This window comes from Oncorhynchus masou, chromosome 28 (assembly GCF_036934945.1).
Source record: "Oncorhynchus masou masou isolate Uvic2021 chromosome 28, UVic_Omas_1.1, whole genome shotgun sequence".
Classification (NCBI taxonomy): domain Eukaryota; kingdom Metazoa; phylum Chordata; class Actinopteri; order Salmoniformes; family Salmonidae; genus Oncorhynchus; species Oncorhynchus masou.
The window spans coordinates 40,259,424-40,285,093 of record NC_088239.1 but is presented as its reverse complement, the minus strand read 5'-3'; the positions used below and the strand labels follow the sequence as shown (position 1 = coordinate 40,285,093).

The window sequence follows — 25,670 nt, the reverse complement described above, 5'->3', positions numbered from 1 at the left end:
GAGTTAACCCCAAAGGCTGGAAATCGTATCATAAAGCTTTTTTCCCAAGAATATTTTCCACTTAGTGGGCTCAGCAACATTGTTCACCCTAAAAAAATGCAGTCCTTTCTCCCCGTCGGGGAATTGAACCCCGGTCTCCCACGTGACAGGCGGGGATACTCACCACTATACTAACGAGGAGCAGATTCTTTGGGCCTTAGAAAAAACGTGGAGCGTTGGTACTAACCCTAATTTTGGAGTGTTGGGCTTAAACCCTTCTAACAAAAACATCTGTAGAGACTGAATGGTTGGAGCTAGGACCTACTATGACCCCTCTATGGAAAGCTGAGACTCTCACAAACACGTACATGTAGTCGATTTTGCTCTATACCGCTCACAAGCCACACAATACTAGTTAGAAGGAGAGGCGTTTGTGGGAAATCCCAGGACATTGTCAAAAATGTCAAACTCAAGACAGTTGTCACTCTTTCCCATTTTACAACTAATGCCTTGCACAAAGTAAATCACCTCACACACTGGACTCACCAATGTCTACTGAGAATTGAGTAAATGTCCAAACTGTAAATGAAAGCAAAGTCATATTTTTCAAGAGTCAGTTGAGAATTGGAGCAAGATCAGAGATTTCTGTTTGCCTGGCAATCTGACACAGATTTCCTCCTCGGGGTTTGCGTACTTGTCGAAATTTCATGTTCGAAACTTCTTGCACTGGCCAGGAATCGAACCCGGGCCTCCCGCGTGGCAGGCGAGAATTCTACCACTGAACAACCAATGCATTGGAAAGCTGAGTTAACCCCAAAGGCTGGAAATCGTATCATAAAGCTTTTTTCCCAAGAATATTTTCCACTTAGTGGGCTCAGCAACATTGTTCACCCTAAAAAATGCAGTCCTTTCTCCCCGTCGGGGAATTGAACCCCGGTCTCCCACGTGACAGGCGGGGATACTCACCACTATACTAACGAGGAGCAGATTCTTTGGGCCTTAGAAAAAACGTGGAGCGTTGGTACTAACCCTAATTTTGGAGTGTTGGGCTTAAACCCTTCTAACAAAAACATCTGTAGAGACTGAATGGTTGGAGCTAGGACCTACTATGACCCCTCTATGGAAAGCTGAGACTCTCACAAACACGTACATGTAGTCGATTTTGCTCTATACCGCTCACAAGCCACACAATACTAGTTAGAAGGAGAGGCGTTTGTGGGAAATCCCAGGACATTGTCAAAAATGTCAAACTCAAGACAGTTGTCACTCTTTCCCATTTTACAACTAATGCCTTGCACAAAGTAAATCACCTCACACACTGGACTCACCAATGTCTACTGAGAATTGAGTAAATGTCCAAACTGTAAATGAAAGCAAAGTCATATTTTTCAAGAGTCAGTTGAGAATTGGAGCAAGATCAGAGATTTCTGTTTGCCTGGCAATCTGACACAGATTTCCTCCTCGGGGTTTGCGTACTTGTCGAAATTTCATGTTCGAAACTTCTTGCACTGGCCAGGAATCGAACCCGGGCCTCCCGCGTGGCAGGCGAGAATTCTACCACTGAACAACCAATGCATTGGAAAGCTGAGTTAACCCCAAAGGCTGGAAATCGTATCATAAAGCTTTTTTCCCAAGAATATTTTCCACTTAGTGGGCTCAGCAACATTGTTCACCCTAAAAAAATGCAGTCCTTTCTCCCCGTCGGGGAATTGAACCCCGGTCTCCCACGTGACAGGCGGGGATACTCACCACTATACTAACGAGGAGCAGATTCTTTGGGCCTTAGAAAAAACGTGGAGCGTTGGTACTAACCCTAATTTTGGAGTGTTGGGCTTAAACCCTTCTAACAAAAACATCTGTAGAGACTGAATGGTTGGAGCTAGGACCTACTATGACCCCTCTATGGAAAGCTGAGACTCTCACAAACACGTACATGTAGTCGATTTTGCTCTATACCGCTCACAAGCCACACAATACTAGTTAGAAGGAGAGGCGTTTGTGGGAAATCCCAGGACATTGTCAAAAATGTCAAACTCAAGACAGTTGTCACTCTTTCCCATTTTACAACTAATGCCTTGCACAAAGTAAATCACCTCACACACTGGACTCACCAATGTCTACTGAGAATTGAGTAAATGTCCAAACTGTAAATGAAAGCAAAGTCATATTTTTCAAGAGTCAGTTGAGAATTGGAGCAAGATCAGAGATTTCTGTTTGCCTGGCAATCTGACACAGATTTCCTCCTCGGGGTTTGCGTACTTGTCGAAATTTCATGTTCGAAACTTCTTGCACTGGCCAGGAATCGAACCCGGGCCTCCCGCGTGGCAGGCGAGAATTCTACCACTGAACAACCAATGCATTGGAAAGCTGAGTTAACCCCAAAGGCTGGAAATCGTATCATAAAGCTTTTTTCCCAAGAATATTTTCCACTTAGTGGGCTCAGCAACATTGTTCACCCTAAAAAAATGCAGTCCTTTCTCCCCGTCGGGGAATTGAACCCCGGTCTCCCGCGTGACAGGCGGGGATACTCACCACTATACTAACGAGGAGCAGATTCTTTGGGCCTTTGAAAAAACGTGGAGCGTTGGTACTAACCCTAATTTTGGAGTGTTGGGCTTAAACCCTTCTAACAAAAACATCTGTAGAGACTGAATGGTTGGAGCTAGGACCTACTATGACCCCTCTATGGAAAGCTGAGACTCTCACAAACACGTACATGTAGTCGATTTTGCTCTATACCGCTCACAAGCCACACAATACTAGTTAGAAGGAGAGGCGTTTGTGGGAAATCCCAGGACATTGTCAAAAATGTCAAACTCAAGACAGTTGTCACTCTTTCCCATTTTACAACTAATGCCTTGCACAAAGTAAATCACCTCACACACTGGACTCACCAATGTCTACTGAGAATTGAGTAAATGTCCAAACTGTAAATGAAAGCAAAGTCATATTTTTCAAGAGTCAGTTGAGAATTGGAGCAAGATCAGAGATTTCTGTTTGCCTGGCAATCTGACACAGATTTCCTCCTCGGGGTTTGCGTACTTGTCGAAATTTCATGTTCGAAACTTCTTGCACTGGCCAGGAATCGAACCCGGGCCTCCCGCGTGGCAGGCGAGAATTCTACCACTGAACAACCAATGCATTGGAAAGCTGAGTTAACCCCAAAGGCTGGAAATCGTATCATAAAGCTTTTTTCCCAAGAATATTTTCCACTTAGTGGGCTCAGCAACATTGTTCACCCTAAAAAAATGCAGTCCTTTCTCCCCGTCGGGGAATTGAACCCCGGTCTCCCACGTGACAGGCGGGGATACTCACCACTATACTAACGAGGAGCAGATTCTTTGGGCCTTAGAAAAAACGTGGAGCGTTGGTACTAACCCTAATTTTGGAGTGTTGGGCTTAAACCCTTCTAACAAAAACATCTGTAGAGACTGAATGGTTGGAGCTAGGACCTACTATGACCCCTCTATGGAAAGCTGAGACTCTCACAAACACGTACATGTAGTCGATTTTGCTCTATACCGCTCACAAGCCACACAATACTAGTTAGAAGGAGAGGCGTTTGTGGGAAATCCCAGGACATTGTCAAAAATGTCAAACTCAAGACAGTTGTCACTCTTTCCCATTTTACAACTAATGCCTTGCACAAAGTAAATCACCTCACACACTGGACTCACCAATGTCTACTGAGAATTGAGTAAATGTCCAAACTGTAAATGAAAGCAAAGTCATATTTTTCAAGAGTCAGTTGAGAATTGGAGCAAGATCAGAGATTTCTGTTTGCCTGGCAATCTGACACAGATTTCCTCCTCGGGGTTTGCGTACTTGTCGAAATTTCATGTTCGAAACTTCTTGCACTGGCCAGGAATCGAACCCGGGCCTCCCGCGTGGCAGGCGAGAATTCTACCACTGAACAACCAATGCATTGGAAAGCTGAGTTAACCCCAAAGGCTGGAAATCGTATCATAAAGCTTTTTTCCCAAGAATATTTTCCACTTAGTGGGCTCAGCAACATTGTTCACCCTAAAAAAATGCAGTCCTTTCTCCCCGTCGGGGAATTGAACCCCGGTCTCCCACGTGACAGGCGGGGATACTCACCACTATACTAACGAGGAGCAGATTCTTTGGGCCTTAGAAAAAACGTGGAGCGTTGGTACTAACCCTAATTTTGGAGTGTTGGGCTTAAACCCTTCTAACAAAAACATCTGTAGAGACTGAATGGTTGGAGCTAGGACCTACTATGACCCCTCTATGGAAAGCTGAGACTCTCACAAACACGTACATGTAGTCGATTTTGCTCTATACCGCTCACAAGCCACACAATACTAGTTAGAAGGAGAGGCGTTTGTGGGAAATCCCAGGACATTGTCAAAAATGTCAAACTCAAGACAGTTGTCACTCTTTCCCATTTTACAACTAATGCCTTGCACAAAGTAAATCACCTCACACACTGGACTCACCAATGTCTACTGAGAATTGAGTAAATGTCCAAACTGTAAATGAAAGCAAAGTCATATTTTTCAAGAGTCAGTTGAGAATTGGAGCAAGATCAGAGATTTCTGTTTGCCTGGCAATCTGACACAGATTTCCTCCTCGGGGTTTGCGTACTTGTCGAAATTTCATGTTCGAAACTTCTTGCACTGGCCAGGAATCGAACCCGGGCCTCCCGCGTGGCAGGCGAGAATTCTACCACTGAACAACCAATGCATTGGAAAGCTGAGTTAACCCCAAAGGCTGGAAATCGTATCATAAAGCTTTTTTCCCAAGAATATTTTCCACTTAGTGGGCTCAGCAACATTGTTCACCCTAAAAAAATGCAGTCCTTTCTCCCCGTCGGGGAATTGAACCCCGGTCTCCCACGTGACAGGCGGGGATACTCACCACTATACTAACGAGGAGCAGATTCTTTGGGCCTTAGAAAAAACGTGGAGCGTTGGTACTAACCCTAATTTTGGAGTGTTGGGCTTAAACCCTTCTAACAAAAACATCTGTAGAGACTGAATGGTTGGAGCTAGGACCTACTATGACCCCTCTATGGAAAGCTGAGACTCTCACAAACACGTACATGTAGTCGATTTTGCTCTATACCGCTCACAAGCCACACAATACTAGTTAGAAGGAGAGGCGTTTGTGGGAAATCCCAGGACATTGTCAAAAATGTCAAACTCAAGACAGTTGTCACTCTTTCCCATTTTACAACTAATGCCTTGCACAAAGTAAATCACCTCACACACTGGACTCACCAATGTCTACTGAGAATTGAGTAAATGTCCAAACTGTAAATGAAAGCAAAGTCATATTTTTCAAGAGTCAGTTGAGAATTGGAGCAAGATCAGAGATTTCTGTTTGCCTGGCAATCTGACACAGATTTCCTCCTCGGGGTTTGCGTACTTGTCGAAATTTCATGTTCGAAACTTCTTGCACTGGCCAGGAATCGAACCCGGGCCTCCCGCGTGGCAGGCGAGAATTCTACCACTGAACAACCAATGCATTGGAAAGCTGAGTTAACCCCAAAGGCTGGAAATCGTATCATAAAGCTTTTTTCCCAAGAATATTTTCCACTTAGTGGGCTCAGCAACATTGTTCACCCTAAAAAAATGCAGTCCTTTCTCCCCGTCGGGGAATTGAACCCCGGTCTCCCGCGTGACAGGCGGGGATACTCACCACTATACTAACGAGGAGCAGATTCTTTGGGCCTTAGAAAAAACGTGGAGCGTTGGTACTAACCCTAATTTTGGAGTGTTGGGCTTAAACCCTTCTAACAAAAACATCTGTAGAGACTGAATGGTTGGAGCTAGGACCTACTATGACCCCTCTATGGAAAGCTGAGACTCTCACAAACACGTACATGTAGTCGATTTTGCTCTATACCGCTCACAAGCCACACAATACTAGTTAGAAGGAGAGGCGTTTGTGGGAAATCCCAGGACATTGTCAAAAATGTCAAACTCAAGACAGTTGTCACTCTTCCCATTTTACAACTAATGCCTTGCACAAAGTAAATCACCTCACACACTGGACTCACCAATGTCTACTGAGAATTGAGTAAATGTCCAAACTGTAAATGAAAGCAAAGTCATATTTTTCAAGAGTCAGTTGAGAATTGGAGCAAGATCAGAGATTTCTGTTTGCCTGGCAATCTGACACAGATTTCCTCCTCGGGGTTTGCGTACTTGTCGAAATTTCATGTTCGAAACTTCTTGCACTGGCCAGGAATCGAACCCGGGCCTCCCGCGTGGCAGGCGAGAATTCTACCACTGAACAACCAATGCATTGGAAAGCTGAGTTAACCCCAAAGGCTGGAAATCGTATCATAAAGCTTTTTTCCCAAGAATATTTTCCACTTAGTGGGCTCAGCAACATTGTTCACCCTAAAAAAATGCAGTCCTTTCTCCCCGTCGGGGAATTGAACCCCGGTCTCCCACGTGACAGGCGGGGATACTCACCACTATACTAACGAGGAGCAGATTCTTTGGGCCTTAGAAAAAACGTGGAGCGTTGGTACTAACCCTAATTTTGGAGTGTTGGGCTTAAACCCTTCTAACAAAAACATCTGTAGAGACTGAATGGTTGGAGCTAGGACCTACTATGACCCCTCTATGGAAAGCTGAGACTCTCACAAACACGTACATGTAGTCGATTTTGCTCTATACCGCTCACAAGCCACACAATACTAGTTAGAAGGAGAGGCGTTTGTGGGAAATCCCAGGACATTGTCAAAAATGTCAAACTCAAGACAGTTGTCACTCTTTCCCATTTTACAACTAATGCCTTGCACAAAGTAAATCACCTCACACACTGGACTCACCAATGTCTACTGAGAATTGAGTAAATGTCCAAACTGTAAATGAAAGCAAAGTCATATTTTTCAAGAGTCAGTTGAGAATTGGAGCAAGATCAGAGATTTCTGTTTGCCTGGCAATCTGACACAGATTTCCTCCTCGGGGTTTGCGTACTTGTCGAAATTTCATGTTCGAAACTTCTTGCACTGGCCAGGAATCGAACCCGGGCCTCCCGCGTGGCAGGCGAGAATTCTACCACTGAACAACCAATGCATTGGAAAGCTGAGTTAACCCCAAAGGCTGGAAATCGTATCATAAAGCTTTTTTCCCAAGAATATTTTCCACTTAGTGGGCTCAGCAACATTGTTCACCCTAAAAAAATGCAGTCCTTTCTCCCCGTCGGGGAATTGAACCCCGGTCTCCCACGTGACAGGCGGGGATACTCACCACTATACTAACGAGGAGCAGATTCTTTGGGCCTTAGAAAAAACGTGGAGCGTTGGTACTAACCCTAATTTTGGAGTGTTGGGCTTAAACCCTTCTAACAAAAACATCTGTAGAGACTGAATGGTTGGAGCTAGGACCTACTATGACCCCTCTATGGAAAGCTGAGACTCTCACAAACACGTACATGTAGTCGATTTTGCTCTATACCGCTCACAAGCCACACAATACTAGTTAGAAGGAGAGGCGTTTGTGGGAAATCCCAGGACATTGTCAAAAATGTCAAACTCAAGACAGTTGTCACTCTTTCCCATTTTACAACTAATGCCTTGCACAAAGTAAATCACCTCACACACTGGACTCACCAATGTCTACTGAGAATTGAGTAAATGTCCAAACTGTAAATGAAAGCAAAGTCATATTTTTCAAGAGTCAGTTGAGAATTGGAGCAAGATCAGAGATTTCTGTTTGCCTGGCAATCTGACACAGATTTCCTCCTCGGGGTTTGCGTACTTGTCGAAATTTCATGTTCGAAACTTCTTGCACTGGCCAGGAATCGAACCCGGGCCTCCCGCGTGGCAGGCGAGAATTCTACCACTGAACAACCAATGCATTGGAAAGCTGAGTTAACCCCAAAGGCTGGAAATCGTATCATAAAGCTTTTTTCCCAAGAATATTTTCCACTTAGTGGGCTCAGCAACATTGTTCACCCTAAAAAAATGCAGTCCTTTCTCCCCGTCGGGGAATTGAACCCCGGTCTCCCACGTGACAGGCGGGGATACTCACCACTATACTAACGAGGAGCAGATTCTTTGGGCCTTAGAAAAAACGTGGAGCGTTGGTACTAACCCTAATTTTGGAGTGTTGGGCTTAAACCCTTCTAACAAAAACATCTGTAGAGACTGAATGGTTGGAGCTAGGACCTACTATGACCCCTCTATGGAAAGCTGAGACTCTCACAAACACGTACATGTAGTCGATTTTGCTCTATACCGCTCACAAGCCACACAATACTAGTTAGAAGGAGAGGCGTTTGTGGGAAATCCCAGGACATTGTCAAAAATGTCAAACTCAAGACAGTTGTCACTCTTTCCCATTTTACAACTAATGCCTTGCACAAAGTAAATCACCTCACACACTGGACTCACCAATGTCTACTGAGAATTGAGTAAATGTCCAAACTGTAAATGAAAGCAAAGTCATATTTTTCAAGAGTCAGTTGAGAATTGGAGCAAGATCAGAGATTTCTGTTTGCCTGGCAATCTGACACAGATTTCCTCCTCGGGGTTTGCGTACTTGTCGAAATTTCATGTTCGAAACTTCTTGCACTGGCCAGGAATCGAACCCGGGCCTCCCGCGTGGCAGGCGAGAATTCTACCACTGAACAACCAATGCATTGGAAAGCTGAGTTAACCCCAAAGGCTGGAAATCGTATCATAAAGCTTTTTTCCCAAGAATATTTTCCACTTAGTGGGCTCAGCAACATTGTTCACCCTAAAAAAATGCAGTCCTTTCTCCCCGTCGGGGAATTGAACCCCGGTCTCCCCGCGTGACAGGCGGGGATACTCACCACTATACTAACGAGGAGCAGATTCTTTGGGCCTTCGAAAAAACGTGGAGCGTTGGTACTAACCCTAATTTTGGAGTGTTGGGCTTAAACCCTTCTAACAAAAACATCTGTAGAGACTGAATGGTTGGAGCTAGGACCTACTATGACCCCTCTATGGAAAGCTGAGACTCTCACAAACACGTACATGTAGTCGATTTTGCTCTATACCGCTCACAAGCCACACAATACTAGTTAGAAGGAGAGGCGTTTGTGGGAAATCCCAGGACATTGTCAAAAATGTCAAACTCAAGACAGTTGTCACTCTTTCCCATTTTACAACTAATGCCTTGCACAAAGTAAATCACCTCACACACTGGACTCACCAATGTCTACTGAGAATTGAGTAAATGTCCAAACTGTAAATGAAAGCAAAGTCATATTTTTCAAGAGTCAGTTGAGAATTGGAGCAAGATCAGAGATTTCTGTTTGCCTGGCAATCTGACACAGATTTCCTCCTCGGGGGTTTGCGTACTTGTCGAAATTTCATGTTCGAAACTTCTTGCACTGGCCAGGAATCGAACCCGGGCCTCCCGCGTGGCAGGCGAGAATTCTACCACTGAACAACCAATGCATTGGAAAGCTGAGTTAACCCCAAAGGCTGGAAATCGTATCATAAAGCTTTTTTCCCAAGAATATTTTCCACTTAGTGGGCTCAGCAACATTGTTCACCCTAAAAAAATGCAGTCCTTTCTCCCCGTCGGGGAATTGAACCCCGGTCTCCCACGTGACAGGCGGGGATACTCACCACTATACTAACGAGGAGCAGATTCTTTGGGCCTTAGAAAAAACGTGGAGCGTTGGTACTAACCCTAATTTTGGAGTGTTGGGCTTAAACCCTTCTAACAAAAACATCTGTAGAGACTGAATGGTTGGAGCTAGGACCTACTATGACCCCTCTATGGAAAGCTGAGACTCTCACAAACACGTACATGTAGTCGATTTTGCTCTATACCGCTCACAAGCCACACAATACTAGTTAGAAGGAGAGGCGTTTGTGGGAAATCCCAGGACATTGTCAAAAATGTCAAACTCAAGACAGTTGTCACTCTTTCCCATTTTACAACTAATGCCTTGCACAAAGTAAATCACCTCACACACTGGACTCACCAATGTCTACTGAGAATTGAGTAAATGTCCAAACTGTAAATGAAAGCAAAGTCATATTTTTCAAGAGTCAGTTGAGAATTGGAGCAAGATCAGAGATTTCTGTTTGCCTGGCAATCTGACACAGATTTCCTCCTCGGGGGTTTGCGTACTTGTCGAAATTTCATGTTCGAAACTTCTTGCACTGGCCAGGAATCGAACCCGGGCCTCCCGCGTGGCAGGCGAGAATTCTACCACTGAACAACCAATGCATTGGAAAGCTGAGTTAACCCCAAAGGCTGGAAATCGTATCATAAAGCTTTTTTCCCAAGAATATTTTCCACTTAGTGGGCTCAGCAACATTGTTCACCCTAAAAAAATGCAGTCCTTTCTCCCCGTCGGGGAATTGAACCCCGGTCTCCCGCGTGACAGGCGGGGATACTCACCACTATACTAACGAGGAGCAGATTCTTTGGGCCTTAGAAAAAACGTGGAGCGTTGGTACTAACCCTAATTTTGGAGTGTTGGGCTTAAACCCTTCTAACAAAAACATCTGTAGAGACTGAATGGTTGGAGCTAGGACCTACTATGACCCCTCTATGGAAAGCTGAGACTCTCACAAACACGTACATGTAGTCGATTTTGCTCTATACCGCTCACAAGCCACACAATACTAGTTAGAAGGAGAGGCGTTTGTGGGAAATCCCAGGACATTGTCAAAAATGTCAAACTCAAGACAGTTGTCACTCTTTCCCATTTTACAACTAATGCCTTGCACAAAGTAAATCACCTCACACACTGGACTCACCAATGTCTACTGAGAATTGAGTAAATGTCCAAACTGTAAATGAAAGCAAAGTCATATTTTTCAAGAGTCAGTTGAGAATTGGAGCAAGATCAGAGATTTCTGTTTGCCTGGCAATCTGACACAGATTTCCTCCTCGGGGGTTTGCGTACTTGTCGAAATTTCATGTTCGAAACTTCTTGCACTGGCCAGGAATCGAACCCGGGCCTCCCGCGTGGCAGGCGAGAATTCTACCACTGAACAACCAATGCATTGGAAAGCTGAGTTAACCCCAAAGGCTGGAAATCGTATCATAAAGCTTTTTTCCCAAGAATATTTTCCACTTAGTGGGCTCAGCAACATTGTTCACCCTAAAAAAATGCAGTCCTTTCTCCCCGTCGGGGAATTGAACCCCGGTCTCCCACGTGACAGGCGGGGATACTCACCACTATACTAACGAGGAGCAGATTCTTTGGGCCTTAGAAAAAACGTGGAGCGTTGGTACTAACCCTAATTTTGGAGTGTTGGGCTTAAACCCTTCTAACAAAAACATCTGTAGAGACTGAATGGTTGGAGCTAGGACCTACTATGACCCCTCTATGGAAAGCTGAGACTCTCACAAACACGTACATGTAGTCGATTTTGCTCTATACCGCTCACAAGCCACACAATACTAGTTAGAAGGAGAGGCGTTTGTGGGAAATCCCAGGACATTGTCAAAAATGTCAAACTCAAGACAGTTGTCACTCTTTCCCATTTTACAACTAATGCCTTGCACAAAGTAAATCACCTCACACACTGGACTCACCAATGTCTACTGAGAATTGAGTAAATGTCCAAACTGTAAATGAAAGCAAAGTCATATTTTTCAAGAGTCAGTTGAGAATTGGAGCAAGATCAGAGATTTCTGTTTGCCTGGCAATCTGACACAGATTTCCTCCTCGGGGGTTTGCGTACTTGTCGAAATTTCATGTTCGAAACTTCTTGCACTGGCCAGGAATCGAACCCGGGCCTCCCGCGTGGCAGGCGAGAATTCTACCACTGAACAACCAATGCATTGGAAAGCTGAGTTAACCCCAAAGGCTGGAAATCGTATCATAAAGCTTTTTTCCCAAGAATATTTTCCACTTAGTGGGCTCAGCAACATTGTTCACCCTAAAAAATGCAGTCCTTTCTCCCCGTCGGGGAATTGAACCCCGGTCTCCCGCGTGACAGGCGGGGATACTCACCACTATACTAACGAGGAGCAGATTCTTTGGGCCTTTGAAAAAACGTGGAGCGTTGGTACTAACCCTAATTTTGGAGTGTTGGGCTTAAACCCTTCTAACAAAAACATCTGTAGAGACTGAATGGTTGGAGCTAGGACCTACTATGACCCCTCTATGGAAAGCTGAGACTCTCACAAACACGTACATGTAGTCGATTTTGCTCTATACCGCTCACAAGCCACACAATACTAGTTAGAAGGAGAGGCGTTTGTGGGAAATCCCAGGACATTGTCAAAAATGTCAAACTCAAGACAGTTGTCACTCTTTCCCATTTTACAACTAATGCCTTGCACAAAGTAAATCACCTCACACACTGGACTCACCAATGTCTACTGAGAATTGAGTAAATGTCCAAACTGTAAATGAAAGCAAAGTCATATTTTTCAAGAGTCAGTTGAGAATTGGAGCAAGATCAGAGATTTCTGTTTGCCTGGCAATCTGACACAGATTTCCTCCTCGGGGTTTGCGTACTTGTCGAAATTTCATGTTCGAAACTTCTTGCACTGGCCAGGAATCGAACCCGGGCCTCCGCGTGGCAGGCGAGAATTCTACCACTGAACAACCAATGCATTGGAAAGCTGAGTTAACCCCAAAGGCTGGAAATCGTATCATAAAGCTTTTTTCCCAAGAATATTTTCCACTTAGTGGGCTCAGCAACATTGTTCACCCTAAAAAAATGCAGTCCTTTCTCCCCGTCGGGGAATTGAACCCCGGTCTCCCACGTGACAGGCGGGGATACTCACCACTATACTAACGAGGAGCAGATTCTTTGGGCCTTAGAAAAAACGTGGAGCGTTGGTACTAACCCTAATTTTGGAGTGTTGGGCTTAAACCCTTCTAACAAAAACATCTGTAGAGACTGAATGGTTGGAGCTAGGACCTACTATGACCCCTCTATGGAAAGCTGAGACTCTCACAAACACGTACATGTAGTCGATTTTGCTCTATACCGCTCACAAGCCACACAATACTAGTTAGAAGGAGAGGCGTTTGTGGGAAATCCCAGGACATTGTCAAAAATGTCAAACTCAAGACAGTTGTCACTCTTTCCCATTTTACAACTAATGCCTTGCACAAAGTAAATCACCTCACACACTGGACTCACCAATGTCTACTGAGAATTGAGTAAATGTCCAAACTGTAAATGAAAGCAAAGTCATATTTTTCAAGAGTCAGTTGAGAATTGGAGCAAGATCAGAGATTTCTGTTTGCCTGGCAATCTGACACAGATTTCCTCCTCGGGGGTTTGCGTACTTGTCGAAATTTCATGTTCGAAACTTCTTGCACTGGCCAGGAATCGAACCCGGGCCTCCCGCGTGGCAGGCGAGAATTCTACCACTGAACAACCAATGCATTGGAAAGCTGAGTTAACCCCAAAGGCTGGAAATCGTATCATAAAGCTTTTTTCCCAAGAATATTTTCCACTTAGTGGGCTCAGCAACATTGTTCACCCTAAAAAAATGCAGTCCTTTCTCCCCGTCGGGGAATTGAACCCCGGTCTCCCACGTGACAGGCGGGGATACTCACCACTATACTAACGAGGAGCAGATTCTTTGGGCCTTAGAAAAAACGTGGAGCGTTGGTACTAACCCTAATTTTGGAGTGTTGGGCTTAAACCCTTCTAACAAAAACATCTGTAGAGACTGAATGGTTGGAGCTAGGACCTACTATGACCCCTCTATGGAAAGCTGAGACTCTCACAAACACGTACATGTAGTCGATTTTGCTCTATACCGCTCACAAGCCACACAATACTAGTTAGAAGGAGAGGCGTTTGTGGGAAATCCCAGGACATTGTCAAAAATGTCAAACTCAAGACAGTTGTCACTCTTTCCCATTTTACAACTAATGCCTTGCACAAAGTAAATCACCTCACACACTGGACTCACCAATGTCTACTGAGAATTGAGTAAATGTCCAAACTGTAAATGAAAGCAAAGTCATATTTTTCAAGAGTCAGTTGAGAATTGGAGCAAGATCAGAGATTTCTGTTTGCCTGGCAATCTGACACAGATTTCCTCCTCGGGGGTTTGCGTACTTGTCGAAATTTCATGTTCGAAACTTCTTGCACTGGCCAGGAATCGAACCCGGGCCTCCCGCGTGGCAGGCGAGAATTCTACCACTGAACAACCAATGCATTGGAAAGCTGAGTTAACCCCAAAGGCTGGAAATCGTATCATAAAGCTTTTTTCCCAAGAATATTTTCCACTTAGTGGGCTCAGCAACATTGTTCACCCTAAAAAAATGCAGTCCTTTCTCCCCGTCGGGGAATTGAACCCCGGTCTCCCACGTGACAGGCGGGGATACTCACCACTATACTAACGAGGAGCAGATTCTTTGGGCCTTAGAAAACGTGGAGCGTTGGTACTAACCCTAATTTTGGAGTGTTGGGCTTAAACCCTTCTAACAAAAACATCTGTAGAGACTGAATGGTTGGAGCTAGGACCTACTATGACCCCTCTATGGAAAGCTGAGACTCTCACAAACACGTACATGTAGTCGATTTTGCTCTATACCGCTCACAAGCCACACAATACTAGTTAGAAGGAGAGGCGTTTGTGGGAAATCCCAGGACATTGTCAAAAATGTCAAACTCAAACTCAAGACAGTTGTCACTCTTTCCCATTTTACAACTAATGCCTTGCACAAAGTAAATCACCTCACACACTGGACTCACCAATGTCTACTGAGAATTGAGTAAATGTCCAAACTGTAAATGAAAGCAAAGTCATATTTTTCAAGAGTCAGTTGAGAATTGGAGCAAGATCAGAGATTTCTGTTTGCCTGGCAATCTGACACAGATTTCCTCCTCGGGGTTTGCGTACTTGTCGAAATTTCATGTTCGAAACTTCTTGCACTGGCCAGGAATCGAACCCGGGCCTCCCGCGTGGCAGGCGAGAATTCTACCACTGAACAACCAATGCATTGGAAAGCTGAGTTAACCCCAAAGGCTGGAAATCGTATCATAAAGCTTTTTTCCCAAGAATATTTTCCACTTAGTGGGCTCAGCAACATTGTTCACCCTAAAAAAATGCAGTCCTTTCTCCCCGTCGGGGAATTGAACCCCGGTCTCCCGCGTGACAGGCGGGGATACTCACCACTATACTAACGAGGAGCAGATTCTTTGGGCCTTAGAAAAAACGTGGAGCGTTGGTACTAACCCTAATTTTGGAGTGTTGGGCTTAAACCCTTCTAACAAAAACATCTGTAGAGACTGAATGGTTGGAGCTAGGACCTACTATGACCCCTCTATGGAAAGCTGAGACTCTCACAAACACGTACATGTAGTCGATTTTGCTCTATACCGCTCACAAGCCACACAATACTAGTTAGAAGGAGAGGCGTTTGTGGGAAATCCCAGGACATTGTCAAAAATGTCAAACTCAAGACAGTTGTCACTCTTTCCCATTTTACAACTAATGCCTTGCACAAAGTAAATCACCTCACACACTGGACTCACCAATGTCTACTGAGAATTGAGTAAATGTCCAAACTGTAAATGAAAGCAAAGTCATATTTTTCAAGAGTCAGTTGAGAATTGGAGCAAGATCAGAGATTTCTGTTTGCCTGGCAATCTGACACAGATTTCCTCCTCGGGGTTTGCGTACTTGTCGAAATTTCATGTTCGAAACTTCTTGCACTGGCCAGGAATCGAACCCGGGCCTCCCGCGTGGCAGGCGAGAATTCTACCACTGAACAACCAATGCATTGGAAAGCTGAGTTAACCCCAAAGGCTGGAAATCGTATCATAAAGCTTTTTTCCCAAGAATATTTTCCACTTAGTGGGCTCAGCAACATTGTTCACCCTAAAAAAATGCAGTCCTTTCTCCCCGTCGGGGAATTGAACCCCGGTCTCCCACGTGACAGGCGGGGATACTCACCACTATACTAACGAGGAGCAGATTCTTTGGGCCTTAGAAAAAACGTGGAGCGTTGGTACTAACCCTAATTTTGGAGTGTTGGGCTTAAACCCTTCTAACAAAAACATCTGTAGAGACTGAATGGTTGGAGCTAGGACCTACTATGACCCCTCTATGGAAAGCTGAGACTCTCACAAACACGTACATGTAGTCGATTTTGCTCTATACCGCTCACAAGCCACACAATACTAGTTAGAAGGAGAGGCGTTTGTGGGAAATCCCAGGACATTGTCAAAAATGTCAAACTCAAGACAGTTGTCACTCTTTCCCATTTTACAACTAATGCCTTGCACAAAGTAAATCACCTCACACACTGGACTCACCAATGTCTACTGAGAATTGAGTAAATGTCCAAACTGTAAATGAAAGCAAAGTCATATTTTTCAAGAGTCAGTTGAGAATTGGAGCAAGATCAGAGATTTCTGTTTGCCTGGCAATCTGACACAGATTTCCTCCTCGGGGTTTGCGTACTTGTCGAAATTTCATGTTCGAAACTTCTTGCACTGGCCAGGAATCGAACCCGGGCCTCCCGCGTGGCAGGCGAGAATTCTACCACTGAACAACCAATGCATTGGAAAGCTGAGTTAACCCCAAAGGCTGGAAATCGTATCATAAAGCTTTTTTCCCAAGAATATTTTCCACTTAGTGGGCTCAGCAACATTGTTCACCCTAAAAAAATGCAGTCCTTTCTCCCCGTCGGGGAATTGAACCCCGGTCTCCCACGTGACAGGCGGGGATACTCACCACTATACTAACGAGGAGCAGATTCTTTGGGCCTTAGAAAAAACGTGGAGCGTTGGTACTAACCCTAATTTTGGAGTGTTGGGCTTAAACCCTTCTAACAAAAACATCTGTAGAGACTGAATGGTTGGAGCTAGGACCTACTATGACCCCTCTATGGAAAGCTGAGACTCTCACAAACACGTACATGTAGTCGATTTTGCTCTATACCGCTCACAAGCCACACAATACTAGTTAGAAGGAGAGGCGTTTGTGGGAAATCCCAGGACATTGTCAAAAATGTCAAACTCAAGACAGTTGTCACTCTTTCCCATTTTACAACTAATGCCTTGCACAAAGTAAATCACCTCACACACTGGACTCACCAATGTCTACTGAGAATTGAGTAAATGTCCAAACTGTAAATGAAAGCAAAGTCATATTTTTCAAGAGTCAGTTGAGAATTGGAGCAAGATCAGAGATTTCTGTTTGCCTGGCAATCTGACACAGATTTCCTCCTCGGGGGTTTGCGTACTTGTCGAAATTTCATGTTCGAAACTTCTTGCACTGGCCAGGAATCGAACCCGGGCCTCCCGCGTGGCAGGCGAGAATTCTACCACTGAACAACCAATGCATTGGAAAGCTGAGTTAACCCCAAAGGCTGGAAATCGTATCATAAAGCTTTTTTCCCAAGAATATTTTCCACTTAGTGGGCTCAGCAACATTGTTCACCCTAAAAAAATGCAGTCCTTTCTCCCCGTCGGGGAATTGAACCCCGGTCTCCCACGTGACAGGCGGGGATACTCACCACTATACTAACGAGGAGCAGATTCTTTGGGCCTTAGAAAAAACGTGGAGCGTTGGTACTAACCCTAATTTTGGAGTGTTGGGCTTAAACCCTTCTAACAAAAACATCTGTAGAGACTGAATGGTTGGAGCTAGGACCTACTATGACCCCTCTATGGAAAGCTGAGACTCTCACAAACACGTACATGTAGTCGATTTTGCTCTATACCGCTCACAAGCCACACAATACTAGTTAGAAGGAGAGGCGTTTGTGGGAAATCCCAGGACATTGTCAAAAATGTCAAACTCAAGACAGTTGTCACTCTTTCCCATTTTACAACTAATGCCTTGCACAAAGTAAATCACCTCACACACTGGACTCACCAATGTCTACTGAGAATTGAGTAAATGTCCAAACTGTAAATGAAAGCAAAGTCATATTTTTCAAGAGTCAGTTGAGAATTGGAGCAAGATCAGAGATTTCTGTTTGCCTGGCAATCTGACACAGATTTCCTCCTCGGGGTTTGCGTACTTGTCGAAATTTCATGTTCGAAACTTCTTGCACTGGCCAGGAATCGAACCCGGGCCTCCCGCGTGGCAGGCGAGAATTCTACCACTGAACAACCAATGCATTGGAAAGCTGAGTTAACCCCAAAGGCTGGAAATCGTATCATAAAGCTTTTTTCCCAAGAATATTTTCCACTTAGTGGGCTCAGCAACATTGTTCACCCTAAAAAAATGCAGTCCTTTCTCCCCGTCGGGGAATTGAACCCCGGTCTCCCGCGTGACAGGCGGGGATACTCACCACTATACTAACGAGGAGCAGATTCTTTGGGCCTTAGAAAAAACGTGGAGCGTTGGTACTAACCCTAATTTTGGAGTGTTGGGCTTAAACCCTTCTAACAAAAACATCTGTAGAGACTGAATGGTTGGAGCTAGGACCTACTATGACCCCTCTATGGAAAGCTGAGACTCTCACAAACACGTACATGTAGTCGATTTTGCTCTATACCGCTCACAAGCCACACAATACTAGTTAGAAGGAGAGGCGTTTGTGGGAAATCCCAGGACATTGTCAAAAATGTCAAACTCAAGACAGTTGTCACTCTTTCCCATTTTACAACTAATGCCTTGCACAAAGTAAATCACCTCACACACTGGACTCACCAATGTCTACTGAGAATTGAGTAAATGTCCAAACTGTAAATGAAAGCAAAGTCATATTTTTCAAGAGTCAGTTGAGAATTGGAGCAAGATCAGAGATTTCTGTTTGCCTGGCAATCTGACACAGATTTCCTCCTCGGGGTTTGCGTACTTGTCGAAATTTCATGTTCGAAACTTCTTGCACTGGCCAGGAATCGAACCCGGGCCTCCCGCGTGGCAGGCGAGAATTCTACCACTGAACAACCAATGCATTGGAAAGCTGAGTTAACCCCAAAGGCTGGAAATCGTATCATAAAGCTTTTTTCCCAAGAATATTTTCCACTTAGTGGGCTCAGCAACATTGTTCACCCTAAAAAAATGCAGTCCTTTCTCCCCGTCGGGGAATTGAACCCCGGTCTCCCACGTGACAGGCGGGGATACTCACCACTATACTAACGAGGAGCAGATTCTTTGGGCCTTAGAAAAAACGTGGAGCGTTGGTACTAACCCTAATTTTGGAGTGTTGGGCTTAAACCCTTCTAACAAAAACATCTGTAGAGACTGAATGGTTGGAGCTAGGACCTACTATGACCCCTCTATGGAAAGCTGAGACTCTCACAAACACGTACATGTAGTCGATTTTGCTCTATACCGCTCACAAGCCACACAATACTAGTTAGAAGGAGAGGCGTTTGTGGGAAATCCCAGGACATTGTCAAAAATGTCAAACTCAAGACAGTTGTCACTCTTTCCCATTTTACAACTAATGCCTTGCACAAAGTAAATCACCTCACACACTGGACTCACCAATGTCTACTGAGAATTGAGTAAATGTCCAAACTGTAAATGAAAGCAAAGTCATATTTTTCAAGAGTCAGTTGAGAATTGGAGCAAGATCAGAGATTTCTGTTTGCCTGGCAATCTGACACAGATTTCCTCCTCGGGGTTTGCGTACTTGTCGAAATTTCATGTTCGAAACTTCTTGCACTGGCCAGGAATCGAACCCGGGCCTCCCGCGTGGCAGGCGAGAATTCTACCACTGAACAACCAATGCATTGGAAAGCTGAGTTAACCCCAAAGGCTGGAAATCGTATCATAAAGCTTTTTTCCCAAGAATATTTTCCACTTAGTGGGCTCAGCAACATTGTTCACCCTAAAAAAATGCAGTCCTTTCTCCCCGTCGGGGAATTGAACCCCGGTCTCCCACGTGACAGGCGGGGATACTCACCACTATACTAACGAGGAGCAGATTCTTTGGGCCTTAGAAAAAACGTGGAGCGTTGGTACTAACCCTAATTTTGGAGTGTTGGGCTTAAACCCTTCTAACAAAAACATCTGTAGAGACTGAATGGTTGGAGCTAGGACCTACTATGACCCCTCTATGGAAAGCTGAGACTCTCACAAACACGTACATGTAGTCGATTTTGCTCTATACCGCTCACAAGCCACACAATACTAGTTAGAAGGAGAGGCGTTTGTGGGAAATCCCAGGACATTGTCAAAAATGTCAAACTCAAGACAGTTGTCACTCTTTCCCATTTTACAACTAATGCCTTGCACAAAGTAAATCACCTCACACACTGGACTCACCAATGTCTACTGAGAATTGAGTAAATGTCCAAACTGTAAATGAAAGCAAAGTCATATTTTTCAAGAGTCAGTTGAGAATTGGAGCAAGATCAGAGATTTCTGTTTGCCTGGCAATCTGACACAGATTTCCTCCTCGGGGTTTGCGTACTTGTCGAAATTTCATGTTCGAAACTTCTTGCACTGGCCAGGAATCGAACCCGGGCCTCCCGCGTGGCAGGCGAGAATTCTACCACTGAACAACCAATGCATTGGAAAGCTGAGTTAACCCCAAAGGCTGGAAATCGTATCATAAAGCTTTTTTCCCAAGAATATTTTCCACTTAGTGGGCTCAGCAACATTGTTCACCCTAAAAAAATGCAGTCCTTTCTCCCCGTCGGGGAATTGAACCCCGGTCTCCCACGTGACAGGCGGGGATACTCACCACTATACTAACGAGGAGCAGATTCTTTGGGCCTTAGAAAAAACGTGGAGCGTTGGTACTAACCCTAATTTTGGAGTGTTGGGCTTAAACCCTTCTAACAAAAACATCTGTAGAGACTGAATGGTTGGAGCTAGGACCTACTATGACCCCTCTATGGAAAGCTGAGACTCTCACAAACACGTACATGTAGTCGATTTTGCTCTATACCGCTCACAAGCCACACAATACTAGTTAGAAGGAGAGGCGTTTGTGGGAAATCCCAGGACATTGTCAAAAATGTCAAACTCAAGACAGTTGTCACTCTTTCCCATTTTACAACTAATGCCTTGCACAAAGTAAATCACCTCACACACTGGACTCACCAATGTCTACTGAGAATTGAGTAAATGTCCAAACTGTAAATGAAAGCAAAGTCATATTTTTCAAGAGTCAGTTGAGAATTGGAGCAAGATCAGAGATTTCTGTTTGCCTGGCAATCTGACACAGATTTCCTCCTCGGGGTTTGCGTACTTGTCGAAATTTCATGTTCGAAACTTCTTGCACTGGCCAGGAATCGAACCCGGGCCTCCCGCGTGGCAGGCGAGAATTCTACCACTGAACAACCAATGCATTGGAAAGCTGAGTTAACCCCAAAGGCTGGAAATCGTATCATAAAGCTTTTTTCCCAAGAATATTTTCCACTTAGTGGGCTCAGCAACATTGTTCACCCTAAAAAAATGCAGTCCTTTCTCCCCGTCGGGGAATTGAACCCCGGTCTCCCGCGTGACAGGCGGGGATACTCACCACTATACTAACGAGGAGCAGATTCTTTGGGCCTTAGAAAAAACGTGGAGCGTTGGTACTAACCCTAATTTTGGAGTGTTGGGCTTAAACCCTTCTAACAAAAACATCTGTAGAGACTGAATGGTTGGAGCTAGGACCTACTATGACCCCTCTATGGAAAGCTGAGACTCTCACAAACACGTACATGTAGTCGATTTTGCTCTATACCGCTCACAAGCCACACAATACTAGTTAGAAGGAGAGGCGTTTGTGGGAAATCCCAGGACATTGTCAAAAATGTCAAACTAAAGACAGTTGTCACTTTTTCCCATTTTACAACTAATGCCTTGCACAAAGTAAATCACCTCACACACTGGACTCACCAATGTCTACTGAGAATTGAGTAAATGTCCAAACTGTAAATGAAAGCAAAGTCATATTTTTCAAGAGTCAGTTGAGAATTGGAGCAAGATCAGAGATTTCTGTTTGCCTGGCAATCTGACACAGATTTCCTCCTCGGGGGTTTGCGTACTTGTCGAAATTTCATGTTCGAAACTTCTTGCACTGGCCAGGAATCGAACCCGGGCCTCCCGCGTGGCAGGCGAGAATTCTACCACTGAACAACCAATGCATTGGAAAGCTGAGTTAACCCCAAAGGCTGGAAATCGTATCATAAAGCTTTTTTCCCAAGAATATTTTCCACTTAGTGGGCTCAGCAACATTGTTCACCCTAAAAAAATGCAGTCCTTTCTCCCCGTCGGGGAATTGAACCCCGGTCTCCCACGTGACAGGCGGGGATACTCACCACTATACTAACGAGGAGCAGATTCTTTGGGCCTTAGAAAAAACGTGGGAGTTGGTACTAACCCTAATTTTGGAGTGTTGGGCTTAAACCCTTCTAACAAAAACATCTGTAGAGACTGAATGGTTGGAGCTAGGACCTACTATGACCCCTCTATGGAAAGCTGAGACTCTCACAAACACGTACATGTAGTCGATTTTGCTCTATACCGCTCACAAGCCACACAATACTAGTTAGAAGGAGAGGCGTTTGTGGGAAATCCCAGGACATTGTCAAAAATGTCAAACTCAAGACAGTTGTCACTCTTTCCCATTTTACAACTAATGCCTTGCACAAAGTAAATCACCTCACACACTGGACTCACCAATGTCTACTGAGAATTGAGTAAATGTCCAAACTGTAAATGAAAGCAAAGTCATATTTTTCAAGAGTCAGTTGAGAATTGGAGCAAGATCAGAGATTTCTGTTTGCCTGGCAATCTGACACAGATTTCCTCCTCGGGGTTTGCGTACTTGTCGAAATTTCATGTTCGAAACTTCTTGCACTGGCCAGGAATCGAACCCGGGCCTCCCGCGTGGCAGGCGAGAATTCTACCACTGAACAACCAATGCATTGGAAAGCTGAGTTAACCCCAAAGGCTGGAAATCGTATCATAAAGCTTTTTTCCCAAGAATATTTTCCACTTAGTGGGCTCAGCAACATTGTTCACCCTAAAAAAATGCAGTCCTTTCTCCCCGTCGGGGAATTGAACCCCGGTCTCCCACGTGACAGGCGGGGATACTCACCACTATACTAACGAGGAGCAGATTCTTTGGGCCTTAGAAAAAACGTGGAGCGTTGGTACTAACCCTAATTTTGGAGTGTTGGGCTTAAACCCTTCTAACAAAAACATCTGTAGAGACTGAATGGTTGGAGCTAGGACCTACTATGACCCCTCTATGGAAAGCTGAGACTCTCACAAACACGTACATGTAGTCGATTTTGCTCTATACCGCTCACAAGCCACACAATACTAGTTAGAAGGAGAGGCGTTTGTGGGAAATCCCAGGACATTGTCAAAAATGTCAAACTCAAGACAGTTGTCACTCTTTCCCATTTTACAACTAATGCCTTGCACAAAGTAAATCACCTCACACACTGGACTCACCAATGTCTACTGAGAATTGAGTAAATGTCCAAACTGTAAATGAAAGCAAAGTCATATTTTTCAAGAGTCAGTTGAGAATTGGAGCAAGATCAGAGATTTCTGTTTGCCTGGCAATCTGACACAGATTTCCTCCTCGGGGTTTGCGTACTTGTCGAAATTTCATGTTCGAAACTTCTTGCACTGGCCAGGAATCGAACCCGGGCCTCCCGCGTGGCAGGCGAGAATTCTACCACTGAACAACCAATGCATTGGAAAGCTGAGTTAACCCCAAAGGCTGGAAATCGTATCATAAAGCTTTTTTCCCAAGAATATTTTCCACTTAGTGGGCTCAGCAACATTGTTCACCCTAAAAAAATGCAGTCCTTTCTCCCCGTCGGGATTGAACCCCGGTCTCCCACGTGACAGGCGGGGATACTCACCACTATACTAACGAGGAGCAGATTCTTTGGGCCTTAGAAAAAACGTGGAGCGTTGGTACTAACCCTAATTTTGGAGTGTTGGGCTTAAACCCTTCTAACAAAAACATCTGTAGAGACTGAATGGTTGGAGCTAGGACCTACTATGACCCCTCTATGGAAAGCTGAGACTCTCACAAACACGTACATGTAGTCGATTTTGCTCTATACCGCTCACAAGCCACACAATACTAGTTAGAAGGAGAGGCGTTTGTGGGAAATCCCAGGACATTGTCAAAAATGTCAAACTCAAGACAGTTGTCACTCTTTCCCATTTTACAACTAATGCCTTGCACAAAGTAAATCACCTCACACACTGGACTCACCAATGTCTACTGAGAATTGAGTAAATGTCCAAACTGTAAATGAAAGCAAAGTCATATTTTTCAAGAGTCAGTTGAGAATTGGAGCAAGATCAGAGATTTCTGTTTGCCTGGCAATCTGACACAGATTTCCTCCTCGGGGTTTGCGTACTTGTCGAAATTTCATGTTCGAAACTTCTTGCACTGGCCAGGAATCGAACCCGGGCCTCCCGCGTGGCAGGCGAGAATTCTACCACTGAACAACCAATGCATTGGAAAGCTGAGTTAACCCCAAAGGCTGGAAATCGTATCATAAAGCTTTTTTCCCAAGAATATTTTCCACTTAGTGGGCTCAGCAACATTGTTCACCCTAAAAAAATGCAGTCCTTTCTCCCCGTCGGGGAATTGAACCCCGGTCTCCCACGTGACAGGCGGGGATACTCACCACTATACTAACGAGGAGCAGATTCTTTGGGCCTTAGAAAAAACGTGGAGCGTTGGTACTAACCCTAATTTTGGAGTGTTGGGCTTAAACCCTTCTAACAAAAACATCTGTAGAGACTGAATGGTTGGAGCTAGGACCTACTATGACCCCTCTATGGAAAGCTGAGACTCTCACAAACACGTACATGTAGTCGATTTTGCTCTATACCGCTCACAAGCCACACAATACTAGTTAGAAGGAGAGGCGTTTGTGGGAAATCCCAGGACATTGTCAAAAATGTCAAACTCAAGACAGTTGTCACTCTTTCCCATTTTACAACTAATGCCTTGCACAAAGTAAATCACCTCACACACTGGACTCACCAATGTCTACTGAGAATTGAGTAAATGTCCAAACTGTAAATGAAAGCAAAGTCATATTTTTCAAGAGTCAGTTGAGAATTGGAGCAAGATCAGAGATTTCTGTTTGCCTGGCAATCTGACACAGATTTCCTCCTCGGGGTTTGCGTACTTGTCGAAATTTCATGTTCGAAACTTCTTGCACTGGCCAGGAATCGAACCCGGGCCTCCCGCGTGGCAGGCGAGAATTCTACCACTGAACAACCAATGCATTGGAAAGCTGAGTTAACCCCAAAGGCTGGAAATCGTATCATAAAGCTTTTTTCCCAAGAATATTTTCCACTTAGTGGGCTCAGCAACATTGTTCACCCTAAAAAAATGCAGTCCTTTCTCCCCGTCGGGGAATTGAACCCCGGTCTCCCGCGTGACAGGCGGGGATACTCACCACTATACTAACGAGGAGCAGATTCTTTGGGCCTTAGAAAAAACGTGGAGCGTTGGTACTAACCCTAATTTTGGAGTGTTGGGCTTAAACCCTTCTAACAAAAACATCTGTAGAGACTGAATGGTTGGAGCTAGGACCTACTATGACCCCTCTATGGAAAGCTGAGACTCTCACAAACACGTACATGTAGTCGATTTTGCTCTATACCGCTCACAAGCCACACAATACTAGTTAGAAGGAGAGGCGTTTGTGGGAAATCCCAGGACATTGTCAAAAATGTCAAACTCAAGACAGTTGTCACTCTTTCCCATTTTACAACTAATGCCTTGCACAAAGTAAATCACCTCACACACACTGGACTCACCAATGTCTACTGAGAATTGAGTAAATGTCCAAACTGTAAATGAAAGCAAAGTCATATTTTTCAAGAGTCAGTTGAGAATTG

General features: G+C 44.6%; 62 non-coding genes across 62 annotated transcripts; all 62 read right to left on the bottom strand.

The window, feature by feature from the left end:
• Nucleotides 1–108: 108 nt before the first annotated feature.
• trnad-guc (transfer RNA aspartic acid (anticodon GUC)) lies at nt 109–180 on the bottom strand. The gene has a single exon. It is a non-coding gene; the product is annotated as a tRNA-Asp (tRNA).
• A 521-nt stretch (nt 181–701) lies between these two features.
• On the bottom strand, nt 702–772 carry trnag-gcc (transfer RNA glycine (anticodon GCC)). Its single transcript has one exon. It is a non-coding gene; the product is annotated as a tRNA-Gly (tRNA).
• Nucleotides 773–890: 118 nt separating this feature from the next.
• Nucleotides 891–962, bottom strand: trnad-guc (transfer RNA aspartic acid (anticodon GUC)). Its single transcript has one exon. It is a non-coding gene; the product is annotated as a tRNA-Asp (tRNA).
• Nucleotides 963–1,483: 521 nt separating this feature from the next.
• trnag-gcc (transfer RNA glycine (anticodon GCC)) lies at nt 1,484–1,554 on the bottom strand. Its single transcript has one exon. It is a non-coding gene; the product is annotated as a tRNA-Gly (tRNA).
• Nucleotides 1,555–1,673: 119 nt separating this feature from the next.
• trnad-guc (transfer RNA aspartic acid (anticodon GUC)) lies at nt 1,674–1,745 on the bottom strand. The gene has a single exon. It is a non-coding gene; the product is annotated as a tRNA-Asp (tRNA).
• A 521-nt stretch (nt 1,746–2,266) lies between these two features.
• Nucleotides 2,267–2,337, bottom strand: trnag-gcc (transfer RNA glycine (anticodon GCC)). The gene has a single exon. It is a non-coding gene; the product is annotated as a tRNA-Gly (tRNA).
• A 119-nt stretch (nt 2,338–2,456) lies between these two features.
• Nucleotides 2,457–2,528, bottom strand: trnad-guc (transfer RNA aspartic acid (anticodon GUC)). Its single transcript has one exon. It is a non-coding gene; the product is annotated as a tRNA-Asp (tRNA).
• A 521-nt stretch (nt 2,529–3,049) lies between these two features.
• Nucleotides 3,050–3,120, bottom strand: trnag-gcc (transfer RNA glycine (anticodon GCC)). Its single transcript has one exon. It is a non-coding gene; the product is annotated as a tRNA-Gly (tRNA).
• Nucleotides 3,121–3,239: 119 nt separating this feature from the next.
• trnad-guc (transfer RNA aspartic acid (anticodon GUC)) lies at nt 3,240–3,311 on the bottom strand. Its single transcript has one exon. It is a non-coding gene; the product is annotated as a tRNA-Asp (tRNA).
• A 521-nt stretch (nt 3,312–3,832) lies between these two features.
• trnag-gcc (transfer RNA glycine (anticodon GCC)) lies at nt 3,833–3,903 on the bottom strand. Its single transcript has one exon. It is a non-coding gene; the product is annotated as a tRNA-Gly (tRNA).
• A 119-nt stretch (nt 3,904–4,022) lies between these two features.
• On the bottom strand, nt 4,023–4,094 carry trnad-guc (transfer RNA aspartic acid (anticodon GUC)). Its single transcript has one exon. It is a non-coding gene; the product is annotated as a tRNA-Asp (tRNA).
• A 521-nt stretch (nt 4,095–4,615) lies between these two features.
• trnag-gcc (transfer RNA glycine (anticodon GCC)) lies at nt 4,616–4,686 on the bottom strand. Its single transcript has one exon. It is a non-coding gene; the product is annotated as a tRNA-Gly (tRNA).
• A 119-nt stretch (nt 4,687–4,805) lies between these two features.
• On the bottom strand, nt 4,806–4,877 carry trnad-guc (transfer RNA aspartic acid (anticodon GUC)). Its single transcript has one exon. It is a non-coding gene; the product is annotated as a tRNA-Asp (tRNA).
• A 521-nt stretch (nt 4,878–5,398) lies between these two features.
• trnag-gcc (transfer RNA glycine (anticodon GCC)) lies at nt 5,399–5,469 on the bottom strand. The gene has a single exon. It is a non-coding gene; the product is annotated as a tRNA-Gly (tRNA).
• Nucleotides 5,470–5,588: 119 nt separating this feature from the next.
• Nucleotides 5,589–5,660, bottom strand: trnad-guc (transfer RNA aspartic acid (anticodon GUC)). Its single transcript has one exon. It is a non-coding gene; the product is annotated as a tRNA-Asp (tRNA).
• Nucleotides 5,661–6,180: 520 nt separating this feature from the next.
• Nucleotides 6,181–6,251, bottom strand: trnag-gcc (transfer RNA glycine (anticodon GCC)). The gene has a single exon. It is a non-coding gene; the product is annotated as a tRNA-Gly (tRNA).
• A 119-nt stretch (nt 6,252–6,370) lies between these two features.
• Nucleotides 6,371–6,442, bottom strand: trnad-guc (transfer RNA aspartic acid (anticodon GUC)). The gene has a single exon. It is a non-coding gene; the product is annotated as a tRNA-Asp (tRNA).
• A 521-nt stretch (nt 6,443–6,963) lies between these two features.
• On the bottom strand, nt 6,964–7,034 carry trnag-gcc (transfer RNA glycine (anticodon GCC)). The gene has a single exon. It is a non-coding gene; the product is annotated as a tRNA-Gly (tRNA).
• Nucleotides 7,035–7,153: 119 nt separating this feature from the next.
• trnad-guc (transfer RNA aspartic acid (anticodon GUC)) lies at nt 7,154–7,225 on the bottom strand. The gene has a single exon. It is a non-coding gene; the product is annotated as a tRNA-Asp (tRNA).
• A 521-nt stretch (nt 7,226–7,746) lies between these two features.
• Nucleotides 7,747–7,817, bottom strand: trnag-gcc (transfer RNA glycine (anticodon GCC)). Its single transcript has one exon. It is a non-coding gene; the product is annotated as a tRNA-Gly (tRNA).
• A 119-nt stretch (nt 7,818–7,936) lies between these two features.
• On the bottom strand, nt 7,937–8,008 carry trnad-guc (transfer RNA aspartic acid (anticodon GUC)). The gene has a single exon. It is a non-coding gene; the product is annotated as a tRNA-Asp (tRNA).
• Nucleotides 8,009–8,529: 521 nt separating this feature from the next.
• On the bottom strand, nt 8,530–8,600 carry trnag-gcc (transfer RNA glycine (anticodon GCC)). Its single transcript has one exon. It is a non-coding gene; the product is annotated as a tRNA-Gly (tRNA).
• A 714-nt stretch (nt 8,601–9,314) lies between these two features.
• trnag-gcc (transfer RNA glycine (anticodon GCC)) lies at nt 9,315–9,385 on the bottom strand. Its single transcript has one exon. It is a non-coding gene; the product is annotated as a tRNA-Gly (tRNA).
• A 119-nt stretch (nt 9,386–9,504) lies between these two features.
• trnad-guc (transfer RNA aspartic acid (anticodon GUC)) lies at nt 9,505–9,576 on the bottom strand. The gene has a single exon. It is a non-coding gene; the product is annotated as a tRNA-Asp (tRNA).
• A 522-nt stretch (nt 9,577–10,098) lies between these two features.
• trnag-gcc (transfer RNA glycine (anticodon GCC)) lies at nt 10,099–10,169 on the bottom strand. Its single transcript has one exon. It is a non-coding gene; the product is annotated as a tRNA-Gly (tRNA).
• Nucleotides 10,170–10,288: 119 nt separating this feature from the next.
• On the bottom strand, nt 10,289–10,360 carry trnad-guc (transfer RNA aspartic acid (anticodon GUC)). Its single transcript has one exon. It is a non-coding gene; the product is annotated as a tRNA-Asp (tRNA).
• A 522-nt stretch (nt 10,361–10,882) lies between these two features.
• On the bottom strand, nt 10,883–10,953 carry trnag-gcc (transfer RNA glycine (anticodon GCC)). Its single transcript has one exon. It is a non-coding gene; the product is annotated as a tRNA-Gly (tRNA).
• Nucleotides 10,954–11,072: 119 nt separating this feature from the next.
• trnad-guc (transfer RNA aspartic acid (anticodon GUC)) lies at nt 11,073–11,144 on the bottom strand. Its single transcript has one exon. It is a non-coding gene; the product is annotated as a tRNA-Asp (tRNA).
• A 522-nt stretch (nt 11,145–11,666) lies between these two features.
• trnag-gcc (transfer RNA glycine (anticodon GCC)) lies at nt 11,667–11,737 on the bottom strand. Its single transcript has one exon. It is a non-coding gene; the product is annotated as a tRNA-Gly (tRNA).
• Nucleotides 11,738–11,855: 118 nt separating this feature from the next.
• trnad-guc (transfer RNA aspartic acid (anticodon GUC)) lies at nt 11,856–11,927 on the bottom strand. Its single transcript has one exon. It is a non-coding gene; the product is annotated as a tRNA-Asp (tRNA).
• A 710-nt stretch (nt 11,928–12,637) lies between these two features.
• trnad-guc (transfer RNA aspartic acid (anticodon GUC)) lies at nt 12,638–12,709 on the bottom strand. Its single transcript has one exon. It is a non-coding gene; the product is annotated as a tRNA-Asp (tRNA).
• Nucleotides 12,710–13,231: 522 nt separating this feature from the next.
• Nucleotides 13,232–13,302, bottom strand: trnag-gcc (transfer RNA glycine (anticodon GCC)). Its single transcript has one exon. It is a non-coding gene; the product is annotated as a tRNA-Gly (tRNA).
• A 119-nt stretch (nt 13,303–13,421) lies between these two features.
• trnad-guc (transfer RNA aspartic acid (anticodon GUC)) lies at nt 13,422–13,493 on the bottom strand. The gene has a single exon. It is a non-coding gene; the product is annotated as a tRNA-Asp (tRNA).
• A 522-nt stretch (nt 13,494–14,015) lies between these two features.
• On the bottom strand, nt 14,016–14,086 carry trnag-gcc (transfer RNA glycine (anticodon GCC)). Its single transcript has one exon. It is a non-coding gene; the product is annotated as a tRNA-Gly (tRNA).
• A 119-nt stretch (nt 14,087–14,205) lies between these two features.
• trnad-guc (transfer RNA aspartic acid (anticodon GUC)) lies at nt 14,206–14,277 on the bottom strand. Its single transcript has one exon. It is a non-coding gene; the product is annotated as a tRNA-Asp (tRNA).
• A 525-nt stretch (nt 14,278–14,802) lies between these two features.
• Nucleotides 14,803–14,873, bottom strand: trnag-gcc (transfer RNA glycine (anticodon GCC)). The gene has a single exon. It is a non-coding gene; the product is annotated as a tRNA-Gly (tRNA).
• Nucleotides 14,874–14,992: 119 nt separating this feature from the next.
• trnad-guc (transfer RNA aspartic acid (anticodon GUC)) lies at nt 14,993–15,064 on the bottom strand. Its single transcript has one exon. It is a non-coding gene; the product is annotated as a tRNA-Asp (tRNA).
• Nucleotides 15,065–15,585: 521 nt separating this feature from the next.
• On the bottom strand, nt 15,586–15,656 carry trnag-gcc (transfer RNA glycine (anticodon GCC)). The gene has a single exon. It is a non-coding gene; the product is annotated as a tRNA-Gly (tRNA).
• A 119-nt stretch (nt 15,657–15,775) lies between these two features.
• On the bottom strand, nt 15,776–15,847 carry trnad-guc (transfer RNA aspartic acid (anticodon GUC)). The gene has a single exon. It is a non-coding gene; the product is annotated as a tRNA-Asp (tRNA).
• A 521-nt stretch (nt 15,848–16,368) lies between these two features.
• Nucleotides 16,369–16,439, bottom strand: trnag-gcc (transfer RNA glycine (anticodon GCC)). The gene has a single exon. It is a non-coding gene; the product is annotated as a tRNA-Gly (tRNA).
• A 119-nt stretch (nt 16,440–16,558) lies between these two features.
• Nucleotides 16,559–16,630, bottom strand: trnad-guc (transfer RNA aspartic acid (anticodon GUC)). Its single transcript has one exon. It is a non-coding gene; the product is annotated as a tRNA-Asp (tRNA).
• Nucleotides 16,631–17,152: 522 nt separating this feature from the next.
• trnag-gcc (transfer RNA glycine (anticodon GCC)) lies at nt 17,153–17,223 on the bottom strand. Its single transcript has one exon. It is a non-coding gene; the product is annotated as a tRNA-Gly (tRNA).
• Nucleotides 17,224–17,342: 119 nt separating this feature from the next.
• On the bottom strand, nt 17,343–17,414 carry trnad-guc (transfer RNA aspartic acid (anticodon GUC)). The gene has a single exon. It is a non-coding gene; the product is annotated as a tRNA-Asp (tRNA).
• A 521-nt stretch (nt 17,415–17,935) lies between these two features.
• trnag-gcc (transfer RNA glycine (anticodon GCC)) lies at nt 17,936–18,006 on the bottom strand. Its single transcript has one exon. It is a non-coding gene; the product is annotated as a tRNA-Gly (tRNA).
• Nucleotides 18,007–18,125: 119 nt separating this feature from the next.
• trnad-guc (transfer RNA aspartic acid (anticodon GUC)) lies at nt 18,126–18,197 on the bottom strand. The gene has a single exon. It is a non-coding gene; the product is annotated as a tRNA-Asp (tRNA).
• A 521-nt stretch (nt 18,198–18,718) lies between these two features.
• trnag-gcc (transfer RNA glycine (anticodon GCC)) lies at nt 18,719–18,789 on the bottom strand. Its single transcript has one exon. It is a non-coding gene; the product is annotated as a tRNA-Gly (tRNA).
• Nucleotides 18,790–18,908: 119 nt separating this feature from the next.
• trnad-guc (transfer RNA aspartic acid (anticodon GUC)) lies at nt 18,909–18,980 on the bottom strand. The gene has a single exon. It is a non-coding gene; the product is annotated as a tRNA-Asp (tRNA).
• A 521-nt stretch (nt 18,981–19,501) lies between these two features.
• trnag-gcc (transfer RNA glycine (anticodon GCC)) lies at nt 19,502–19,572 on the bottom strand. The gene has a single exon. It is a non-coding gene; the product is annotated as a tRNA-Gly (tRNA).
• A 119-nt stretch (nt 19,573–19,691) lies between these two features.
• Nucleotides 19,692–19,763, bottom strand: trnad-guc (transfer RNA aspartic acid (anticodon GUC)). Its single transcript has one exon. It is a non-coding gene; the product is annotated as a tRNA-Asp (tRNA).
• A 521-nt stretch (nt 19,764–20,284) lies between these two features.
• Nucleotides 20,285–20,355, bottom strand: trnag-gcc (transfer RNA glycine (anticodon GCC)). The gene has a single exon. It is a non-coding gene; the product is annotated as a tRNA-Gly (tRNA).
• Nucleotides 20,356–20,474: 119 nt separating this feature from the next.
• trnad-guc (transfer RNA aspartic acid (anticodon GUC)) lies at nt 20,475–20,546 on the bottom strand. The gene has a single exon. It is a non-coding gene; the product is annotated as a tRNA-Asp (tRNA).
• Nucleotides 20,547–21,067: 521 nt separating this feature from the next.
• trnag-gcc (transfer RNA glycine (anticodon GCC)) lies at nt 21,068–21,138 on the bottom strand. The gene has a single exon. It is a non-coding gene; the product is annotated as a tRNA-Gly (tRNA).
• Nucleotides 21,139–21,257: 119 nt separating this feature from the next.
• On the bottom strand, nt 21,258–21,329 carry trnad-guc (transfer RNA aspartic acid (anticodon GUC)). Its single transcript has one exon. It is a non-coding gene; the product is annotated as a tRNA-Asp (tRNA).
• Nucleotides 21,330–21,851: 522 nt separating this feature from the next.
• Nucleotides 21,852–21,922, bottom strand: trnag-gcc (transfer RNA glycine (anticodon GCC)). Its single transcript has one exon. It is a non-coding gene; the product is annotated as a tRNA-Gly (tRNA).
• A 119-nt stretch (nt 21,923–22,041) lies between these two features.
• Nucleotides 22,042–22,113, bottom strand: trnad-guc (transfer RNA aspartic acid (anticodon GUC)). The gene has a single exon. It is a non-coding gene; the product is annotated as a tRNA-Asp (tRNA).
• A 520-nt stretch (nt 22,114–22,633) lies between these two features.
• On the bottom strand, nt 22,634–22,704 carry trnag-gcc (transfer RNA glycine (anticodon GCC)). Its single transcript has one exon. It is a non-coding gene; the product is annotated as a tRNA-Gly (tRNA).
• A 119-nt stretch (nt 22,705–22,823) lies between these two features.
• On the bottom strand, nt 22,824–22,895 carry trnad-guc (transfer RNA aspartic acid (anticodon GUC)). The gene has a single exon. It is a non-coding gene; the product is annotated as a tRNA-Asp (tRNA).
• A 521-nt stretch (nt 22,896–23,416) lies between these two features.
• trnag-gcc (transfer RNA glycine (anticodon GCC)) lies at nt 23,417–23,487 on the bottom strand. Its single transcript has one exon. It is a non-coding gene; the product is annotated as a tRNA-Gly (tRNA).
• Nucleotides 23,488–24,197: 710 nt separating this feature from the next.
• On the bottom strand, nt 24,198–24,268 carry trnag-gcc (transfer RNA glycine (anticodon GCC)). The gene has a single exon. It is a non-coding gene; the product is annotated as a tRNA-Gly (tRNA).
• Nucleotides 24,269–24,387: 119 nt separating this feature from the next.
• trnad-guc (transfer RNA aspartic acid (anticodon GUC)) lies at nt 24,388–24,459 on the bottom strand. The gene has a single exon. It is a non-coding gene; the product is annotated as a tRNA-Asp (tRNA).
• Nucleotides 24,460–24,980: 521 nt separating this feature from the next.
• Nucleotides 24,981–25,051, bottom strand: trnag-gcc (transfer RNA glycine (anticodon GCC)). Its single transcript has one exon. It is a non-coding gene; the product is annotated as a tRNA-Gly (tRNA).
• A 119-nt stretch (nt 25,052–25,170) lies between these two features.
• Nucleotides 25,171–25,242, bottom strand: trnad-guc (transfer RNA aspartic acid (anticodon GUC)). The gene has a single exon. It is a non-coding gene; the product is annotated as a tRNA-Asp (tRNA).
• Between the last annotated feature and the right edge of the window lie 428 nt (nt 25,243–25,670).